The sequence below is a fragment of the Callionymus lyra genome, chromosome 16, assembly GCF_982586985.1.
Source record: "Callionymus lyra chromosome 16, fCalLyr1.hap1.1, whole genome shotgun sequence".
NCBI lineage: Eukaryota > Metazoa > Chordata > Actinopteri > Syngnathiformes > Callionymidae > Callionymus > Callionymus lyra.
This window is the reverse complement of record NC_141833.1, coordinates 6,967,114-6,980,495: the sequence shown is the minus strand read 5'-3', so window position 1 is coordinate 6,980,495 and position 13,382 is coordinate 6,967,114.

Here is a 13,382-nt window from a genome sequence, read left to right as displayed (position 1 = left end):
GGAAATTGCTACTTCCTCAAAGATGCAAATGTGGGGATTTTATGTGTGACAGAGAAAGAGAAGAGGCAGGAGGATCCGAGCTTTTGTGTGCGATGTCTAAATTTGCTTGTCTTTGTGTGAAATTCAATGATTTTATTTTGGTTGAATAGAGAAATTAGCTTTTGTTCGCATGAAAAATGTTTCTTTTTTTTTGTGCACTCAAATGAAGTGTTAGGCAGCTAGCTAGCCGGCGGGGGGGAAAATGCCGAGCTAATGTTATCTTAGCATCATTTCCAACCGCTTGTATTGTTATATTTATAAAAATGTTGGGGTGACTTTGTGCCAGGAACGATCTCCAAACAGTTGACCTTGAGTAATAATAACTCATTCAAGTTTGTGTTTGCTTGTTACCTTCATAGTAAGCTAGATTTGCGACAAATGTATAACACGGATGATACACTTGAACTGCAGCTAAGCTAGCACCTTGTATTGCAAAAGGTGAGATGGTTTCAGGAATACTTTAGTTTTTTGTAAATAAACTCAATTTCCTTTGTTAATTAAACATTTTGAAACTATATTTATTTTTAGTAGTAAGATAGATAGTGAATTTGCGACAAATGTATAACACGGATGATACACTTGAACAACTGCAGTTAGCACTGTAAGCGACAAGCTAAGCTAGCACCTTGTATTGCAAAAGATGAGATGGTTTCAGGAATACTTTAGTTTTTTGAACATAAACTCAATTTCCTTCGTTAATTAAACCTTTTGTAACTATATTTATTTTGTCTGCTCAGAGGATAATTTTTTTTTTTACTTACAAAACATAGACCAAATAACTAATGCTTGAACTGTTGGGACTTGATTTGTTAGTAACACAACTGGAAGTGTTCTTGGTCCTTTTCTTTTCTTTTTTTTTATTTTAATTTGATTATTGACAAAACGAAAACTAGCACAAAACGAAATTCACTTAGCATAGAGCTAAAGGCAAATGCATGGACCTAACAGCTCTGTGCTTCAGAATTTAAAGGCATGCAAGAAATTCTGTGTTTCACTTGCAAGTAAAACGTGCGACTTTAAACCAGATCTGAGGTCGTACATGTTCAAGTAGATCATGAGAAACTAATTTATTTATTTAGCTTTTATTCCATTATTCATTATTACTATCTTAATATGACGATAGGGTTTAGTTTTAGTTTTTGGTGAGTGTTAATATCTCTTCATAAATGTTTACTGTATTTATATACATATCCTATATAACAAGTTTAAAACCCCCAAAAGTTCTATAAAATTAATTACTAAGCTTGTGTAAGAGTGTTATAATGTAAATCATTGCTTGTGTATTAGAGCTCTGCTTGTTCTGGTTCAGAATGAAATATCTCAAAAGTAAATGTGTTGTTTATTATTATATTATTATATTTTGGCCTTTTAGAGTTTTTATATTTGTAGGTATTTTCAAATGTGTATTCTAGTCTGTGTTTTTCCGGCTGTGAACTTAATAACTTACGATGAAGTATAAAGATGTGACAGAAACAGTTCTTGGTTCAAAGTAAAATTGGACATTCTTCTGAGATGGTTCTGTATTAAACTCTCCTTGCAAGTAAAATTGTAACCAAATTCTGATCATTAAATTGTATCTTTCTAGTTTCCTAACCTGACAGAAATACCACAAAGTAATTACTTCAGTATTTATAATATTTGACTTGATTTTTTTGTTGTATTGTCAATGGACCGTCAAAATAACCATTCTATAAAACTTGGCCCCTGAAGAAATGTAATTGAATTGTGTGTTTCACTGTAGCCAAGTCATTTTGACCTCATTTTGGGAGATTATTGACAATTCTGCAAGGATTCGGTGAAGCTGATTCCCCTCTCTGTTTACTGAGCGACTCTAATAAGATTTTATGCAAACAAGTTGATAATGAATGATGGGAGGCTCTACTCAGCGATTCATGATTCACTTTGAGAGCCAGCATGAAGGAGCTCCATGAGCAGCGATCGTTCGCTCTGATCCTCTTTTCATTTCATCTTGCTGCTGGCAAGTTCCTTCTCTGGTTCGTAGAAGTGGCGGACGACAATTTCTCTCGTTTGCCTGCAAATAAAAATAATGATACACACATGTTTGTTCGTCATCCGTCGTTAGGAAAATTAAAAGGAAAGATGTGACGACGATAGCAACACTGATCATCGCTAACATTGCTAAAGAGTCCTCAGAAGTCTTGGAAATTCCGGATAAAAAGCCACAAAAAGAACATGGCAGAAATGATTCATTTCACGGAAATGTTTATGACTTGTTTATGATTTTTTTTAAAGTTTAAATTTATATAAAATACAAAATATTAACAGGAATAAAATGATTTTGTTATATTTTGCATTATTACATAAAAGCATGTATAAAATATTATTGTAAATTATTTTTCTTCTGCCAAGGAGGATATGTCAGTTGTTATCAGAAAACATTTTCATGGAATGTTGATATTGGTTAAAAGATCAAATGACTTAATTTTGGTTTTGGGGATCAAGATCTATCACATTTAAAAAAAATAATAATAACCTAAACGTTTTACTCTTTTTTGTTTAGAGCTGAGATCATAGTAAAATCTTTTTAAATGATCATGTAGAAATGTTTCCAACAGAAATCAAAATTATTATTGATGGCAATAAGCCCCAGTTTAATTTGTTATTGTTTTAATGCAAAATTGCAAAATGCAATATTGAAAAACATTGATTAGAAAAAAAAAAGGGTTCACATCATGTTTACATTTTCTTTACTCTGTTTATATACATGTTTGAATTATACCATTGTGGTTTTTTTATTATTAATATTATTTGTTTTACTATTTTTGGTTTGAAATGTTATTTTTGTTCCCTGCTGAGCAAATTAAAAAGATAAACCGTTGCAGATGGCGAGATTTGTCGGATATATTTGCTAACGCTGATCCTCGCTAACGTTGCTTAAGAGTCCTCATTAGTCTGAAGCAAATACTGGATCAAAGAAAACCATTTATTGAAAAAGAAAGCTGAAATAATAGGAGTTTTTAATGTTCCTACTGTGTTTACACTCTTTATAAATCACTTCTGCCAAGGAGGTTATTAGATCATTAAGACATTTTCACAAAAAGTGAATAATAATAATATAGTTTTAATCAGATAAAACTAAATGAGCTTATTTGTTTTTGCCATTTTTCAGAGTTGACGTCTTAACTTGCAATATATATATATATATATATATATATATATATATATACACACACACTGTATATACATTACCTTACATTACATTACTAGCTGCAGACCCAGGTGGCCCTTTAAGTGTATTTACGTGGCCCCCCATGAGGACGTCATAAAACTAACTGATCATGTATAAATGTTTCAAACGGCTAAATTAAAAACTACTGTCGATTTAAAAAAGAACTAAAAGAACCAATTTTTATCCTCTGAGAAACCATCTTTAAACTAGATGCTTTGTCAATTTTATTTCCTATAGTTGTTTTATGGTATATTTAAGGTAAGGTAAAACTTTATTATTATTTATTATTATTACTTAATTGTTTTTTTCCAATAGCCACAGAAAATACAGCAATTTTTCATAAAAAATAAATCAAAATAAAATAAGAACAAGAACAAAAATAAATAAAGAGAAGGTGATACAATCTAAGTCTAAAGATAAAGAACATTTAAATTAAACTAAAAAACAGTAAACAGGGTTGGAAATGAGACACACTCTCAAGCTGGCATTTGATTCTTTTCATTTTATATTTGCTCAATTCAAATAAATATCATAAAACTTTTGACTATTTCTGTTTTACGATAATGTTGAGGCTCTTCCTTCTTCACTACTTTCACGCACAGTTTATAATTTGGCCCTTTAAGAAACACATTAAGAAACAGGTTGATTGTCTTCTTAAATTCCATATATAAAATAAAACAAATATGTAATATGATAAAGGTTAATTTCAGCAACATGATGACAACCGTTGAAGATATATACACATCAGTCAGAAGATGCATTTGTTGCAGTGGAAGAAAGTAGCAAAAGGTCATCCCTCTGTCATCGCTGCGATAAAAAGAAAGCGTGGGTTTCGTGTTTCTCCCGCTACCTGTGTTGTCTGCTGTGAAGATTGAATTAACAAGTGGTACATTAAGCAGCTTATGTTTAGTTTATGACTTATATTCCTTGCTAACATGTCGGAGATGAATGTCAAGTCGGGTGTGAGCGGGGGGGCGCCGCTCCACCTCACTCCTGTACCTGCCGGTGAGGCTCGGCGGCGGCGGCTCTGTGTGTTTGTCGACTTAATGCCGAAGCCGGGCTCTAATCTGCCATTAAGACAGGGGGGGAAAGAGGCTTACTGGTGTTTCTCTTACAAATCCACTTCCAGAAAAAACCCCAGCAGAGATGCTGCCTGCATCCCGGAGGATTAGTGACGGGGCAACCACTGCCTGGGAGAGAAGGGGGGAGCGAGGAGGAGAGGAAAAGGTCAAAAGAAATGATTTGATGGCAGAAAGAGTGGAGATCCCATAATATAAGTATCAGCATGAGGCCACGTATCATTGGAAAATTATACCTTTGCAAATACGTACAGGGTGAAAGAAAATCTTCCTCAGAGAGTCCATTATTTATGTTTTAAAAATAAATGAATGTCACCTTTCTTTAGGACGTTTACATTATGTTAGACACTAACACTCCCGTTTTATAGTTCTTACTGTGAATCGTGTGGAATTTTTTTTTTAGAGATCAGATGAATAATTGTTTATTCTGAAGAATTAAATGTTTTTTTTTCATAATGATTTCATGAATTTGATATTAGAAATTATAGGTTTATTCATTTTAAAGTGAAGATTTAGGAAACTGTAATACTAGATAGTAATAATACAAAGATAGCGCTGTTAAAAAGTATACCATTTAGATTAAAATATGTCACTTTACAGTTGAGAAAATATAAAATAATGAAATAAACGTATGTCCATTTTGCTTCTCAGGATGGTAAATTTAACCTTATCTAGTTGCTAAAATGGCTACTTTCAGTCTATAATGTATGATGACCGTCACTGTTAGCGACTAACTAAGCTAAACATTATAACATTCATATAAAGATTTCCTTTGCTTTTCATTATATTTTCAAATTTAAAAACGGTTACCCTGTTGTGTATTTTATCGCTAAATGATTGCAGCTAGCACTGTTAGCGACTAGCTACGGTGAAAGGATCACCATGAAGATTACAATTTCCTTAAGTTGAAATAACAGTTGGCAAAATTGTTTCATATATATTTTTTCCTCATCTATTTGTTATTGGGCAGTAAATTACATCTCATGATGACTGAAGCTAGCACTATTAGCAGCTAGCTATACTAAAAGATTTACTGTTCATTTACTTTAACTGTTACTTGTCTATGTGCTACAGGTGCTAACTTTAACAACACGGGGTGACTGCAGCTAGCACTGTTAATGCTTGGCCAAGCTAACAAGTAGAACATTCAGATTAAGACTTTGTTTGCTTTCCATTACAATTAAGATTTAAAAAAAATAAACATTGTTAAAACGGTTTTCTTGTTTTTTTATGTGTAAGACGGTGTTGAATTTCACCTTGGAATGACTGCAGCTAGTATTTAGTATTTAGTATTAGTACTTTTAGTGACTAGCATGATTCACACTATGATACATACCATATATACTATCATATTATGGGTTGTAATATGATGCATAACAGAGCCTACCTAGCTACCAAAATTTTTTAATTCCTCCACAATTTGATATGATTTATTTGCACCGAGACCTTGGCTCCTGCATTGGTTTGAGGGATGTCAGCTACTGTCAGCTAGCGTCTGTCACTTACCGAAACATACTTGCAGGAATAAGCAAGCGTTACGCAGTGGTGTGTAAAATTGAATTTGCAAGAAATTAAAACAAGAATTTTCTTTAAAAAGTCATGAAAATATGTCGTTGGAATATCTCTTATGGTTTTATATTTCGCATTTTCGTCAGTTTCTTGGTGTTCAGTAATGTGTGCTAGTTTGTGGCTAGTATTAAAATGAACAGATTAACCATAAATACTTAACAAGCAAAGAAATCCAGTTCCTTTTGTAAAAGGACCAAATGAGTTTGAGAAGTAAATTGTTTGTGTTTGTGGCTCCATAAACACTACAACTGTATTTTTTTTTTTTTTTTTTTTTTTAAACGATGGTCTTTTAGTTGTTTTTCTTTGGGCACTAGATACATTTCAGTATCTTGCCGTTTTTCCACCAGTATCCAGGAAGATTCATTCAAGATCCAAACCTTTTATAAATAATCTTTCATTCCCGAAGTGTACATTGAAAAGAGGGAGAAAGTAAAGGGCACCGGGAGTCGTGGGAGCAAACGAAAGGACAATTCGGTGAAGTGGAAGGAGAACCGTCGGGTGAAAACATTCAATATCGGCGACCATCGCGGCGTTTATTTAACGTGGTGAGCAAATATTACCCACAGATCCCCCCGGTCAGCTCCTTGACCCCCTGCTCAAATACAGACCCGGACTCCATCATCTCCTCCTCGCGAGTGTCATTGCCCACCGAGGTGTCACCGCGATGCAGCCCAGGCATGACTAACACCTTCCTGATAGCCGTCCATCTGGGCCGGGATCACTGGAGGATCCGGAAGGTCTGAGATAGAGCGTTCCTGACGGGCAGATGGCGTCGAACTGTCACGCCAAGACTCGGCCCAGTTACTCGCTCCCATTACGCTTCGGAGCCCCATCTGTGGACACTCCTTGAGGGGGGGATTCGGGTCCACCTGGGCTGGTTCTGACTCATGCTTCTGTCCGAGCCCACGCCCGTCTTAAAAAAACGCCGACGCCGACCCTTCAGAGTTTGCCCCTCTGAAGGTAAGTGGTGTTTTTTCCTCTTTCTTCTCCTTCGGCAAACACTCCTGGCTGTCTGTGGGCAGTTGCCATGGTGACCGAAAAAAAAGCGAGCGACCACCTGTGGGCCCACTTCTGATGTAAAAAGCAAAAAAAAAAAAAAAAGGAGACAAATCACCAGACTGCAAAGTGATTGAAGAAAAGTATGCTGCGATAAATCCAGCTTTTCCAGGACCTTGTCTGGTGTTCGAGGACATTCACATTAGGAGTGACTGACAGATGAGCCCAGGCTTTCACGTGGAATTGTGGTGTTTTTACTTGATGTATAAAATACCGCTTATTAACAGAAACAACTTTCTATTGTTACTAAATGAATATAACAGAACACAATTACCATTTAAACCTGGTATTTATCTTGCCTGAATAATTTTTTTCCATCACCACCTGTCGCTCATGTAGCGCCACCTGGAGTTACAAATAGAATTTTTGAGAGGTTCTTTTTAATTTTGCAGCGACTGCTTAACTTGGGGTTCCTTTACTTTGATTTATTGATGCGAGTTATTTGTAGCATTCAAAAGCTAACGGTAGCTGGTTTGTTACCAAAATTCCCAGAGAGTTAAGTGCTAGCTCGCTTACATGCTAAGCTAAACAATGTTTACAGTGTTGAGACTCAGTCTTGTCTACATATTTATGTATTTACTGTTTTGTTTTTTTATTCAAATTGTATCAGATCAAGGTTCTACAGTGAAGAAATGCTAAATATCCATGCTAATATGTATGGAATAACAGCAGTGCTATAATTGGTTAATAATAATCAGAAGGGGAAAAAAGAATTGTGATTAAATTTGTTTATATATATATAAATGTTTGACATTTTTGAGTTGGACTTCATCATTTAGTCAAATTATTTACAGAAAAAGTAGATTTTATAATTAAATGAATGGCCTTGAAAAGGATTATAAGAGATTTTTTTTTTAAATAAAAAAAAAACTTGTCAAACCCAATTATACAAGATCATTTAGTCGACTAAATCGCAGGCCCAAAAAAAAGTTAATTTACCAAAGTGTCTGCGACAGTAAGTATAAGTCTGAATGCGATATTATTTTTGTTCTTGGATACTCAATATAATCCTAAATATCTGTTTTTCTCGTCCTGAAACACTCACCGAGAAATTCCTTCAAAATAAATGATAATTGTTGAGGAGCTATGTTCCTTATCTTATCTTAAACACATTCATCTTTAAGGATCACCATTTTTAATTTACTTTGATTTGAGGCCAGGGCCGGGTCTAGACAGGCATGTATGAGGGGGGCAGCCACAAATCTTGAGGCATTGTGAGACCCGGCTCTGGTTTGAGGGGGCACAACATTAATTTGAGGGGGCCAGGCCCCCTCTTGCCCCTGCCTAGACCCGGCCCTGTTTGAGGCAAACATCCAACAGGCCTCATTAAATGACTTTCACGGCTGACAAAGTCATTATTTTACATTGAAATGGTTGCAAATCAAGAATTTTCAAGGCTATTTAGGAAAAGTCGAACATCGTAACTTCATCCTTATAAACAATTCTTTATCCAACTCTGTAGGTTTGAAGCAACATTTTAATTTCAACCCTTCATTGTTGTTGCACGGCTACAAACGTAAACAAGATATGTATAAGCACGGCGGACAGAAACATGTCTGTGCAGCAGACAGGAATGGGTCGCCCCTCAGCTCAATTTTTGGATCAGTGAGATTGGGGGTCAGTGGCGGTCGGCGTGGGCAGCAGATTTCTACCCGGGTCAGAGGAGCCCTGAACCCCCCCGGAGGATCCCTGCTCCGCAGATTCCCCTCCTGCTGGACATCAATCTTTCGGAGCTGCTGTCTTGGCAGAGAGCAGATTTGATTTCTCCACTGAACAGCACACGACCCCTTGACCTCCGCTCTCTCTCCGAAGCCCGAACGGTCTCAAGTTGTTGCCATGGTAACTTTATATCGCCTGATGGTAGCGGTTTCATCCGTTTGACATGCAGAGCGTTAGAGATTCGTGTGTTGAACGCTCACCTGGAGGCAGGGATGGAAGCTTGTGTTTGTGCGTACATGTGTCGACCCTCGCGAGTGTGCGCTGACTTGAGCCGTTGAGCAAACGCCACGCGTGGAGCTCCCATTGGTCGAGGTTAACAAGCTGGAGTGCACATCTGCATCAAAGCAGGCTACGGATGACTGAGGCCGAACTATTTTCAGAAGTGTGTCACTGAGGCAGGGGTCCTCGGGAAGGGGGTCAATGTGCCAGCGATGGACGGATTATTTCGATAACCGGTAAAATCCCTTGTTACTGCGATCCATTGAATGTGAGCTTTGGCCCCTGACTCCATCTCTGAGGCCTGCATAAGGTTAAAATAATAATTAGAAATGTTTTTAATTTTTGAAATTGCTTTCAAAAGGCAATTTATATTAAGTGAAGTACTTCAAAATGTCATAACATTCTGGAAATCCTAACGTTTATTTTTTTTGCATTTGATTTTCAATTGATGATGTAGACCAGGGGTGGACCGATGAAATCATCTCAGGGGCCACATTATATTATGTCACTGTAATAAGGGGACGCCACGCCAAAAGACAAAGGGGACCAAAAAAAAAATAATAATAATAATTCTTCATCTGACGTTTTATTTCATTGTTTTAATTTGAAAATGTTTTGCATATTTCATATACTTTAAAACTGAAATTGAATGCATCAAAAGAAAAATGTAATGTTATAATTATAAAAATCATTATTTCTTTAAAAGTTGCACATAAAAAGAAAAAAGAGAAATTGAAAATAGAATAACTGAGTAAACTTTATTAGGAATCACAACCAAAGTCCTTCCCCGCTCCGAAGTTGGTTCTGTATAAACATTCAGATTTTCTCTCTCTTCAAGTCCAACAAATCTTAGAAATATACAATATTAAATTATAGGATTTAAAAATTAAACTACTTTTTTTATTAACATGTCATGTCTGGGTTTCCTTAAAAAACTTTCTTTCTGAATACTTAAAAAGAAAAAAACTTTTTTTTTTACTACAAAAAGTTTTAAAAAAATCAAAAATCAACGTCTCAAAAAAGGTTTTAAGAAATTCAACAAAACCAAAGTTCAATATCCGTCTGACCATGTGACACAAATAAATGTTAATTTGCTCTTCTCTCTAGCATGTTAGCAGGTATTTATATCATGTATATAATATTTATATCACTACACATGTCAGAGTTAAGTGCCATGTATATACAGGCCGAGAGTTAATTTTCTATTGTCTATAATTAATGCCCCCTCATGTAACTAACTACCTTTAAAAGCCTTTGTATTTACGTAACAAATGTTTTTTTTCTTGCTACAAACGTTGCTACTTTGTGATGTTTCCTGTGCCGACAAATGTAAACCTGACCCCCGTGTGACCCCGTCATTGATCCCGACAATAGTTTGTTTTCCTTCTCCGAAGACCTCCCGCTCTTCTGGGCATATATACGATAGTGCATAAGTATGTTTTTGTTCCTCGCAGTGTAGTTGTGCGTCTATCTAGGACACAAGCATGTAGCGACTCTTGCGGACATTTACATTAGAAAGCACGGTAACAATGGGAGGAGATGGAATAGCTAGCGGGCTTTTAAACGTCGAAGCCCCTCGTTCTTATTGTCTCCCTCCACCAGAGAATGTAGAATTAGCAGATTGGGCGACGGGGTGGGTGGGTTAGTTGGGGAGGGGGGTTAGAAACTGCCTACATCTGCTGTTTGATTTAGAAGAGGAAAGACAGTGATGATTGTTTGGGCGAGCATGTACGAATCTGCGAGTCTATTTCTGGATAATGAGTGGAATGGTGAGCAAACAGGACCTGATGAATGCCAGCAGGGCCTCCGTAACGCATGTGTCTCCCTTTTTTCTGAAAGTAGACCATGAAATGAAGCGTGGTGGAGAGACAGACGGGGGGATGATGAGCGGAGAATGAGAGAGGGCAAGTCTATCCCTCTTTACCTTGGATTCACTGTCTGAGTCACTGCAGATGGAGAGCATTTTTCATGCTGCATTGCTACACAACCCTTTCTGTTTGTGTGTTGTACGACAATCCTGAAGGACGGTGGCGTCAGTTTCTGACTGTGTAATATAACAAGCTGGGGTAACTGACTGATATTTGAGTTTCATAAACCATTCCATATCTGGCACCTCCGCTATTAAAAAGTTTAAGCAGCGTCGTGCTACATAAGATGCTAATGAAACTCTGGTTATTGCTCCTGATGATAAGGTTCCAGGGTTGAGTCAGTACTTGAATGACTTGGGCCAGTATGTCAAACTGAGCCTGAGAAACCTGGGTGTTGTATTTGACAAAGACATGTCTCTACTAAAAAAACGGACTAAAAACGGTTTCCATAAACTGAGAAAAAGATTTATATTTAGGAAATGATGTCACAACATGATCTGGAGCTTGTAATCCATGCGTTTTTGTCTTCTCGTTTAGACTATTTTAACACTTTGTTTTCATGTCTTAACAAGAAGGATCTGTCTCGCCTGCAGTTAATACAAAACTCTGCATCGAGAATTCTGACCTGCTCTGGTAGAAGAACTCACATTTCCCAGATCCATGAAACTCTGCATTGGCTGCCAGTTTCTTTCAGGATAAACTTTAAAATTCTAGTTCTTACTTTCAGAGCTATTCATGGTCAGGCTCCTCCTTACATCAGTGATCTGATCCAGACTTACACCCCAGCTCGGGCTCTGAGGTCTGTGGATCAGAATCTACTGATGGTTCCTGGACAAGCTTCTGGACCAGAGGAGAGAAATCCTTTCAGGCTGTTGCTCCTAAGCTGTGGAACGATCTTCCTCTCTCTCTGTGTTTGATGATCTACTGACTCCTTCAAGAAACATCTTAAGACGTTTTTATTTGTGCAGGTTTTTCCATTTTTGTTTGCATAAAAGTCTGCATAGTTTCTGTCATACTTTTGTGTAAAACATACATTTAGAGTCCATGGTTCGGTACAAGGTGGGGAGTCGTGAGATCCTGTCTCAAGTGAAGGACTTTAAGAATCTTATCTTGTTCACAAGTGAGGGAAGAATTGAGCATGAGATCGGCAGGCGGATCGGGGCGGCGTCAGCAGTGATCTGTAGTAGTGAAAAGAGAGCTAAACCAAAAGGCAAAGCTCTGTACTGTGTACCGGTTGATCTATGTCCCTTCCATCACCTATGATCAGGAACTGTGTTTAGTTGTATTATATATATATTCTTCACGGTTTGGAAAACTTGGTGAACTCTATATCTTACACTGGAAGCACTCCCGATATTTACCCAGAGTACTTCCTGTGTGTGTAGGATGTTGGCCTGGCAGCTAGTCTAGCAGCGTCCGCTAAAACAAGCGTAAAATACAGACTTATTCAAGTTTTTCCGAAACGATTTCTATCGTCGATGCTTCAATTCAAAAATACAAGCAGTATAAAGGTATTAGGTCCTTGTTTGTCTTTTGGACGAAGATAAAGCTGGAGACTATTAAAATGGACATACAGTACATTATTTTCTATATTTCTAAAAAGGAACCATTTACTTTGAAAATAATCCCAACCTTAAATCAACACGAGGGTGAGTGGAAGTCCTTTAATTGATTTTATTCTGCGCTCTGATTTCATTATGTAATTTAAAACTAGCTCCTTGGCAGAGGTATGCACTATCTTACTTTTCTAGTAATTGGCAATATTTCTCTTCCACTGTCTCCGCCTCCACACTCTGGTCTAGTTTCTCCATAAAACTCAATAAATCTGCCTCTTTAAAAGGTATCGCAAAAAGATTCTTGTCTCTTTTTTTTAATCATTTTTTTGTTGGCTTTAAAATAAACTCCGCCCCTCCCTGGCATCAGAGAGCAATTTGGAGAAGAGGGAGGGAAAAAAATAAGAAAAAAGAAAGCCTTCAATTGCCCTATAGGGTTCTGTAATGAATAGCATAACACAGTCATGGCCCCGGTGGAACAAATCAAATCTGGGTCAGAGTTTGGAAATATGAGCAGAGGAGTCTTATTATCATGTCTGGGTATTGTGGAGATTCAAATTCTGCCAGATAGAAACTCTCTAAACAATAGGCTGGCGCACGCAGGAAAGACTTGGAAGCAGAGAAAGGAGAGACTCCAGATGTCTCTGCAGTGTGTGTGTGTGTGTGTGTGTGTGTGTGTGTGTGTGTGTGTGTGAAGATGCCTGCAGCTTTTAAATAACCCATCGTCAACATCTTGGCAAGCCAAGCATGACGATCAAAGCCTCCAATCTGGCCGTACAACAGTGCGAGTCCTGAATCTCTCATGGATGCGTCGGGTCAGACCTGCACACGTGCGAGTCTGGTGTGTGTGTGTGTGTGTGTGTGTCACGTGAAGTGTGTGTGGCTGGTTAAATATATATGTCAGTTAGGTGTGCGGCGGCAGCTGCCCCCATCTGTCCCGGAGCTCACGGGAGGAGATGATGGAAGCATGTGCGTGTCGGTGACTCTGGATATATCTGAGGAGATGGTTGAGCGATGAAATAGTCACGTCACCCCTACACTCCACTGTGACGCCCCCTTTTTTTTTGTGACACCAACTTTTTTTTACTGT